Source organism: Schistocerca cancellata, chromosome 11 (genome assembly GCF_023864275.1).
Source record: "Schistocerca cancellata isolate TAMUIC-IGC-003103 chromosome 11, iqSchCanc2.1, whole genome shotgun sequence".
NCBI classification, from domain to species: domain Eukaryota; kingdom Metazoa; phylum Arthropoda; class Insecta; order Orthoptera; family Acrididae; genus Schistocerca; species Schistocerca cancellata.
Window position 1 is genome coordinate 48,376,878 of NC_064636.1, and position 7,633 is coordinate 48,384,510.

Here is a 7,633-nt window from a genome sequence, read left to right on the forward strand (position 1 = left end):
TCATTCGCTGAGGTGGCGACAAAGGTCTGTGGGCTGCATTACACGGGGAATTAACGGAAAAGTCAACTCGGCTTCTCCATTAGTACCACGTGAATTTGTGATTAATGTCTGAATGTGCTCACAATCAGTAATGTGTCACTATTCAAGTATGGTGCTGGTTTCGTGATTTTGTAGATAGTGTGCTGGCTTTCTAGTGACATGGCGGAATGAAATGATACGATCATTTGGCATTGTTGGGCGGGAGGCCCCACGCGTGGGAGTTCGGCCGCCGTATTGCAAATCCTTTTCAGTTGACGCCAATGATGATGACATGATGATGGACACACAACATCGTCTCGAAGCAGAGAAAATCCCTGACCTCGCCGAAAATCAAACCCGGGACTCCGAGCGCGGGAACCGAGAACACTACGGCAAGACCACGAGTTGCTGACGCTTGGCAGAATACAGGCGGACGCCCGGGTTGGCGGTCATTCAGTGATAATGCATAACGCACTTAAGAAATGAATAATTTAAGCAGTGCTGGTGGAGTGAGGTTTGCCATCCAACAACATTATAAAGGGCGCGGAAAAAGAGTCTGACGAAAAGTGTAGGATGGATGGACAGCATGAAACATAGGAATTCGAGTATAGCAACTGCGGGATCGCAACAGCTTATTTTCGGCGCTACCAGAGCATAATCTAAAACTGTCACGTGGACCTCTTTACTCAAAATGAAAGGTAATTCCCAGAAAATGTATACATAAACACAGTCTTTGGACTAACCAGCTTTCACGATGAGACCAAGATAAACTGAAAGCATCACATTCACATGTATCGTACTTAGGACTTCTTCAGAAATGAAAACAGTCACACGACCATGTGTCATGTATTAAAAAGGTCAAAGCGGAAATGAGTGTGCGGACATGCGGAAGTGGTGATGATGTGCGCACATGTGCGACAGCAAACGACAGTGACATCTGTTATTAGACATGTGTCCTAAATGAACGGCGGCGGCTCCACTTCCCTGTTTATGTGGTACAAGCAAGACCGCAATACACCCAGTCCTGACAGAAGTACTGAGAAATGGCAGGTACTGTGAAAAAGCAAAGGACTCACCTCAGGGTGAGTGGCGGACTGCAACGCATTCGCGTCTCTCTAGGCGGAGGACCAATGTGGAGGCTGGCCGGCTGGCCTCGCCCGTTCGTCCTGTCAGTGGGCAGGTGACTGCTCCTTCAGCAGGGCCCGAGCAGGCACACGGGGGCAAAGGCTTGCTGGTTATTGGGAGCTCCAACGTTAAGCAGGTGATGGAGCCCCTTGGGGAAGCAGCGTACAGGGCTGGAAAGAATTCCAACGTGCACTCTGTTTGTCTGCCGGGGGGCCTCATCCGAGATGTGGAGGCGGCCTTGCCTGCGGCTATCGAGCGTACGGGGCGCAGTTGCCCGCAAGTAGTTGCTCACGTTGGCACCAATGATGCCTGTCGCTAGGGTTCTGAGACGATCCTCAGTTCGTATGGGCGGCTGGCGGATTTGGTGAAGACCGCTGGCCTCGCACGCGGGGTGCAAGCAGAGCTCTCTATTTGCAGCATCGTTCCCAGAGTAGATTGGGGTCCATTTGTTTGCAGCCGAGTGGAGGGTCTCAACCAGAGGCTTCGTCGACTGTGACGGTCTTGGCTGCAGATTTCTAGACTTCCACTTTTGGGTGGGGAATTTTAGGACGCCCCTAGGTAGGTCAGGGGTGCACTACACAAAGGAAGCGGCTACTCGGGTAGCAGAGTACTTGTGGCATGCACATGGGTTTTGTTTAGGCTAGGCAGTAGTGCGAGGTGTCCTGATGAACGCTCACCAGTCGACGTGCAGGCAGAGAAATCAGGACGCGCTCTGTGTAAAGACACTTAAGCTATCAAGATATCAGCAATAAGTTTTCAGAGTGTTCAGAATAAAGTTCCTGAATTTACTGCCCTCCAGGAAGTGTGTGGCGCGCAAATTATTCTCGGGGTTGAGACCTGGCTGAACCCCAAGACAGAAAGTTCTGAAATATTTAGTGAGGGTTGGAACGTGTATCGGAAAGACAGATTAGACACCATACTAGGTGGTGTCTTCCATGTAGTTGACAAAAATATTGTGTCTACTGAGGTCGAAGTAGAGTGTGATAGTGAAGTTACTGGACACGTTTAACAGGGCTAGGGGAAATAAAGGTAATTGTGGGGTGTTATTACCGGCCACCAGGTCCCACCGTAACAGTTCTAGAATCATTCAAAGGGAGTCTACATTCTGTATCGCAGAAGTACCCGGATCATGCAATATTAGTTGGAGGCGACTTCAACCTACGTAGTATAGACTGGGATCTCTATGGATTCATTACAGGTGGTACAGACAAGCCGTCGCGTGAATTACTTTTCAACACATTATCCAAAAACTGTCTTGAGCAGCTGAATCGACAGCCAACGCGTAATGGAAATATTTTAGATCTGGTAGCCACAAACAGACCAGACCTTATTTATGGTGTCAGTGTTGAGACAGGGATTAGTGATCATGATGTTGTCATTACGACTATGGTTACGAAAGTTAAAAAGTCCGTCAAGAAGGCTAGCAGAGTATTCTTACTAGAAAGAGCAGATAAGCAGTTGTTAGCATCCCACTTGGTAAATGAATCGACTTCATTGACTTCCGGTACGATGGACGTGGAAGTATTACGGGCAAATTTTAAACATATTATAAATCACGCATTGGACAAGTGTGTGCCGAAAATGTGGGTTACGGACGGGAAAGACCCACCGTGGTTTAACAGCGCAATTCGGAGAATGCTCAGGAAGCAAAGGCAGTTGCACTCACGGTGCAAGAAAGATCGGGAGAATGAGGACAGGCAAAAATTATTAGAGATTCGCGCTGCTGTAAGAAGAGCGGTGCGCAAAGCATTCAACCACTACCACCGTCATACCTTAGCAAAAGATCTTGCTGAAAACCCAAGGAAATTCTGGTCTTACGTAAAATCGGTAAGCGTGTCGTAGGCTTCCATCCAGTTACTCACTGATCAGTCTGGCCTGACAACCGAAGGCAGCAAAACGAAAGCTGAAATTTTAAATTTAGCATTTGAGAAATCTTTCACGCAGGAGGATCGTACAAACATACCACCGTTTGAGTCTCGTACAGATTCCCATATGGAGGACATAGTGATAGACATCCCTGGGGTTGTGAAGCAGCTGAATGGGTTGAAAATAAATAAATCGCCAGGTCCTGATGGGATTCCGGTTCTACAGAGAGTACTCTACTGCATTGGCTCCTTACTTAGCTTGCTTTTATCGCAAATCTCTTGCCCAACGTAAAGTCCCGGGCGACTGGAAAAAAGAGTAGGTGTCGCCTGTATGTAAGAAGGGTAGAAGGGCAGATCCTCAAAATTGCAGACCAATATCCGTAACGTCGGTTTATTGCACGATTCTTGAACATATTCTCAGTTCGAATATAATGAATTTCCTTGAGACAGAGAAGTTTCTCTCCATGAATCAGCACGGCTTTAGAAAGCACCGCTCCTGCAAAACGCAACTTGCGCTTTTTTCACATGATATCATGCGAACCATAGATGAAGGGTATCAGACGGATGCCATATTCCTTGACTTTGGGAACGCGTTTGTCTCGGTGCCCCACTGCAGACTCCTAACTAAGGTATGAGGATATGGGATTGGTTCCCAAGTATGTGAGTACCTCGAAGACTTCTTAAATAATAATAGAACCCAGTACATTGCCCTCGATGGTGAGTGTTCATTGGAGGTGAGGGTATCATCTGGAGTGCCCCAGGGAACTGTGGTAGGTCCGCTGTTGTTTTTTGTCTACATAAATGATCTTTTGGATAGGGTGGATAGCACTGTGTGTCTGTTTGCTGATGATGCTGTGGTGTACGGGGAGGTGTCGTCGTTGAGTGACTGTAGGAGGATACAAGAGGACTTGGACAGGATTTGTGACTGGTGTAAAGAATGGCAGCTAACTCGAAATATAGATAAATGTAAATTAATGCAGATGAATAGGAAAAAGAATCCTGTAATGTTTGAATACTCCATTACTAACATAGCGCTTGACTTGACACAGTCACGTCGATTAAATATTTGGGCGTAACATTGCAGAGCGATATGAAGTGGGACAAGCATGTAATGGCAGTTGTGCGGATGGTCATCTTTGGTCGATTGGTAGAAATTTGGGAAGATGTGGTTCGTCTGTAAAGGAGACTACTTATAGAACGCTGGTGCGACCTATTCTTGAGTACTGCTCGAGCGTTTGGGATCCGTAACAGGTCGGATTGAGGGAGGACATAGAAGCAATTCAGAGGCAGGCTGCTAGATTTGTTACTGATAGGTTTGATGATCATGCGAGTGTTACGGAAATACTTCAGGAACTCGGGTGGGAGTCTCTAGAGGAAAGGGGGCGTTCTTTTCGTGAATCGCTACTGAGGAAATTTAGAGAACCAGCATTTGAGGCTGACTGCAGTACAATTTTACTGCCGCCAACTTGTATTTCGCAGAAAGACCACAAAGATAAGAGAGATTAGGGCTCGTACAGAGGCATATAGCCAGTCATTTTTCCGTCGTTCTGTTTGAGAGTGGAACAGGGAGAGAAGATGCTAGTTGTGGTACGAGGTACCCTCCGCCACGCACCGTATGGTGGATTGCGGAGTATGTATGTAGATGTAGATCTATGTTCTCAGTTGTTTAAAAATGACTGGGTACTGCAATTCTTTTTTGTAGCCATTGGTGAAAACTCAGTGTGTGCTGTGCCACCAAATAATAGGCAACCAACGTAAGTTTTCAATTGAAAGACACTACAATACATATCACAAAGACGAGTGGAGTGTACTCAACAGTGAAGAACGGCAAGCAAAATTAAATGTCCTTAAGAAAATGGATGAGACACATCAACTCGATTTTACAGTACGTCAGAGTAGCTGATACTTCTTAGTTTCTTGTGTTACATTTATGTCTATTTTACTGTATGCTGTACAACGTACTGTTTTCAATTTTCAAGAATGAAAACCACACTATATCTTCACTGCAAGCAAGTTTTAAAATCGCATTAAGAATTGCGCAATCTGGGAAACCCTTTTAGGAAGGGGAGTTTGTGAAAGGGTGTCTCACTGATGCTGCACAACTTGAGTGTCCCACGAACGTTAGCAGGTTTCAAGAAATCAGTCTATCCAAACAAACAGTGACAAAGACGTATCAGTGCTATGGCCGGCGATGTGCACAGGCAGCTAATAAATAAGGCAAAAGACTTTGTTGCTTTCTCTGTTATGCTCGATGAAGCAACAGATGTTACAGATACAGCCCAAGTTGTGATATACATACGAGGTGTCGATAACGCACTTTGTGTAACAGAGGACGTTTTGGACTTAGTCCCTTTGAAAGGGACTACTACAGGTGCGGACTTACTCCAAGCTGTCGAGCAAGTGATTGATGGTGTCGGTATGGATTGGAATCGGTGAGTCTCAAATGGTTCAAATGGCTCTGAGCACTATGGGACTTAACTTCTGAGGTCATCAGTCCCCTAGAACTCAAGAACTACTTAAACCTAACTAACCTAAGGACATCACACACATCCATGCCCGAGGCAGGATTCGAACCTGCGACCGTAGTGGTCGCGCGGTTCCAAACTGTAGCGCCTAGAACCGCTCGGCCACCCCGACCGGCGGTGAGTCTCAGTGACCACAGATGGAGCACCATCAATGCAAGGCCATCAGAGAGGACTCCTAGCACGGATGCGCCAAAAGTTAGGGCGCACAAATGGGACGTATGGAATTCACTGCATTCTGCATCGAGAGGCGCTTTGTGCAAAATCAGTAACTTTAGCAAACGTCATGCAAATTGTTGTGCATACTGTAAACTACCTGAAGACACATGGGCATAAGCATCACCAGTTTTGGTGGTTCTTGGAGGAATTAGGAGCGGAGTACGGCGACATAGCTTACTATACTGAAGTACGCTGGATCAGTTGAGGTAAAATGCTGAAAATATTTTTTGATTTACGTTTGGTCATAGTAGCATTCTTACATGAGAAGGGAAAAAGTGAACCTATGTTGGAAGACCCTTGTTGGATATCAGACCTTGCATATATTGTGGACTCTCATGAACAGCCTAAACGTCAGCTTGCAAGGTAAAAATAATTTAATTTCTGACATGTTGGAAAAAGCAAATGCCTTTGAAAGGAAGCTTGCGCTTTGGGAGCGCCAGCTAATGACAGAAAACACTGCACATTTCCCGACTCTTGGACTGGTCCATGAAAGTGCTAGATTTCAAGAATACGTATCAATAATTGTAAAAATTAAGGAACAATTTCAAGCACAATTTGCAGATGATACGAGTTTGCCTCCTGTCATTCGCCTCTTGGCTCGACCGTTCTCGTCGTCAGTTGAAGATGCTCCGAATGATCTACAGATGGAACTGATCGACCTACACTGCAATACAAGACTGAAGGACAAGTTCTTTGCAGTGGGAAGTTCAAAAGAATTCTACAAAAATCTTTCACAACAAGAATTTCCACGCCTGCACAAAGATGCCGCGAGACTTATGTCCATGTTCGGGTTGACACATGTTTGTGAAAGGTTTTTCTGGGTGATGAAAATGAATAAATCAAGGTTTCTGTCAAGCATAAGTGATGAAAATCTACACAACTGCTTGCGTTCGTCACTGAGCTGATCTTTTATGCCCGATATTAACTATATCATTCCTCATGACCAGTGATAAACGTGTTTCGATTTATTCCTTTCATAATTAAAAATTATTGTTTACTAACTGTGCATTATTGTTTCTCTGTGTTTCCGCTTTGAAAAAGAAACAGTATGTTAATAATCGCTTTCATTGTGTCAAACAAAATATGAAACGTTCTTTAACAGTTCTACATACGGCTAGCAAATCTGCTTTTCAGAAACCGATCTGCCACTACCGCTTCCGGTTCGTCATGTGAACGACATCGTATCGATACCCGAAACCTGGTCACCGATGCCGGTCTTCGTACTATATTTTGAAGGGAAGAAACACCACCACAGCATTCCATTATTTTACCGTTTTAGTTAGTTGGATGGGGGGAGGGGAGCAAACAGCGACGCAATCTGTGCCATCGGGTTAGGGAAGGGGGGGGGGGGAAGGAAGTCGGCCGAGCCCTTTCAAAGGAACCATCTCGGCATTTGCCTGTAGCGATTCAGGAAAATACGGAAAACCCAAATCAGGATGGCCGGACAAGGGTTTGAACAGTCGTCGTCGCTCGTTCTCCCGTTTTAAGGACTTTCATTTTATACAAGAATAAGTACGGAGGTCCTGAGATTGTGGCCAGCGCCCTTGTCACGTCATGTCTGGCACGTGTAACGGTGCTGGGTGGCAAAACATCGCTCAGACACCACTGCTTGCGTTTGCCTTTCTTCACATGCGTCACTGAACGACTTCCAGACGAGATGTCCGCCTGCGTTCCGCCACGCCACTCGAACGCCGCCACGGGTTACACAAAGTCGGAAAACCAGCGTCGGACTCCCATTATGACACGGTACTGTCTCTGGATGCATTTAATCGCGCTTGCAAATCGTAGAAATATACAAGCTGAGTTTATCTTTTCCGTTAATTGTCCGTCTCCTGCGGCCCACAGGGCTTTGTCGCTGTCTCAGGGAGTGATTGTTACCGCTGG